Source organism: Danio rerio, chromosome 16, assembly GCF_049306965.1.
Source record: "Danio rerio strain Tuebingen ecotype United States chromosome 16, GRCz12tu, whole genome shotgun sequence".
Lineage (NCBI taxonomy): Eukaryota > Metazoa > Chordata > Actinopteri > Cypriniformes > Danionidae > Danio > Danio rerio.
The window spans coordinates 21,177,347-21,180,072 of NC_133191.1; positions in this window are offsets into that span (position 1 = coordinate 21,177,347).

Sequence of the window (2,726 nt, forward strand, 5' to 3'; positions counted from 1 at the left end):
TAAGAACGACACCTAAGCAGAGAAACCTATTGTCACTAATTTGTTACAGTAATAATGATGTAGATATGCGAGCACTTTAATCTACATTATAATTTGTTACAGATTATGAATGTAGATATTAGTGCAATTTAATCTACATTATTATAATTTGCTACATGTTTATTGGTGGAGAATCCAAGCAGCAAAATATTACACTGTGGGAGTTTGTTAAAATTCACATTAAATGACTAATAATTAAGCTGTTATTGTTTCACTGTGATGTCACAGAACAACAAAAAGTTTCATTCAAGTCCATTTTTTTTCTCTCCAAATGTTTTAACCCTTGTACACTGCTCAAACTTACTACCATTTTGTTATGTTAGGAATAAAAACCACCACTGAATTAAACTGCTGTTAAAATACATCAGATCATTTTTTTCCATTTTTTTTTGCATATATCTTTCAATCAACCTCAGTCCTTATCAAAACAACTAAATTGTTTAGAAAATTACAGGATTTTACATGATTTTGACTCTTTAATAACCAAATTCATAAATGATGTCTGATTTGGTAAAAAAAAAAAAAAAACACACACACACACACACAAAATGACGTATTGTCAATATAAAAAGTAGTTGTGGACTGGATTTTTAAAAAACTTTTTATCACAGTCTTGGACATGTGAACAATTAGTAACAACATTGGCATTAATTTTTTTCCAACCTAATTTACTGTTGATGTTTTTGCTCCATCGACTTTTATTGTAACCATATTTGATGCTGCATAAATACATCATCTTTGTTTTTGTTTACTCCATGTAGTTCTGAGAGCCGAGATACATATTTAGAATTTTTTAGACACAACAAGGTAAGTGCTTAAAGGTCACTCTCACACACTTACATACACATACACATGTGCTGCATAAAGCTGCAAACAATACTGCATAAAGCTTTTTTGCACAGTCCTATCTAAAGAGTTAATGGTGTCAACTGTTGATCAACAGTAAAAATAAAAAATTGTACCTCCTCCCAACAGGGAAAACCACTAACATTCAAAAATGCATGATTATATGGTCTCATGGCTTTATAATAATAAAAAAAAAAAATGTTGAAACACAATACATCAAGGGCAATTTGGTTCCACATGTCTAAGACTTTGATAAAAGGTAAAAAAAAATTCAGTCCACAATTACTTTTTTATATTGAAAATGCCTCATTTTTAAATCATTTACGAATTTGTCAATTAAAGATTTAAAATCCTGTAATTTTCTAAGCAATATATTAATTTTGATCAGGACAGAGATTGATTAATAGATTTAAGCCAAAAAAATATCTGATGCATTGTTACAGCAGTTTAATTCAGTGGATGTTTTCTTCCCTAACACAACAAAAAGATAGTAAATTTGCTTAGAGTGTGTCATAAAAAATTCATAGCATTTCCAAAAATATATGTCAAAATAGGATTTGCCACCAAAATCATTTTGCTTGCTTAGACACAGAAAAAGATATAGCCAATTTAAGATGCAAAATCACCCCAGATTGGATAAAAACATCCCCAACAGAACACAAGGGTTAAGTGACAATATTGTGTGTTTTTTGTACATTAGAGTTGCATAGATTTTTTAATTGCCTCACAAAAGCAGTCTTCAGTCTACTGTAAGTCACTATTGCTTTGTCCACTTTTAGCTGTTATTCATGAAACATCTGCCTGGCTCATCTTTGACACCTTGTAGACAAACTAAGATGTGGTGGATGTAGAGTATGCAAAAACTTGTATATGGACCTAAACGTAAAATGCTTAAGAATACTTTGGGTTTGAAGATTTAAGCACTTACTATAACTTGACCTGATATGAAGATATCATTGATAAGATATTGTCATATTAAATGAGTGAACCTTTTGATAGAAAATATAGATAGAACCTGCATTCCTGGCAGGTTCACAAACTTTTTGGGCTGTATTTTTTTAACTTCATTGGTTGGAGTGTGATAAATAGACTTGTCAGGTTTGGTTGCATATGCACAATGATATCTAGAGATAGAGCAGACCTTTTTCACAGCAATTTTGCACCATAGAGAAAGAAAGAAAAGTTTCTAAATGACTCCCTTCATCTGCAACAGAGAGAAAAGTGTTCATTATCCACGATATGTCAGTGACTGCTCTCTAAGGAGAACAATTGGGAGATAAGGCAGATAACGCAGGCATGCAGTGTGGTAACCTTGCACTTTATTCATAAAACACAAGTCTGAAGCACTATTAATGTCACTGCTAGCTCAGTTCTCCCTCGAGGTGTGTAAATAACGTCATCACTCAGTTGGAAGGAGTAACCAACAGGGCCAGTGTTTCACGCCGCTCTTACAATTTCTTGTCACACTGTGAATCTGGGGTACCATAAAAGTCAGTGTAAAGTTCAGGTTTTCCTGCCTCAGGCTGAAGCTTATATTAAATGTAGCAGGTTTGTCTCACTCAGTGGGTTAAAGTTGGCAAAGAGGAACTTTTTAGAGACTGTTGCAATGGTTGGACATCAAATCAAGGGTGCAATATAATTCTGTTACAGCCAAACTGTGCATAAATATTTCTGGTCAAAACATTGTTTTTACCTATTGTGCAGATGTTTCTCTTGCATACAGCCAAGCATATTAATACAGTTTCTGCTGTGGATGTAGGGTTATTTTCTTTTTTCCTGAAGACGATAAACAATTTAGTGATCGAAAGAACTATTTTAAAAGTCAAAGAATATTTAGTACA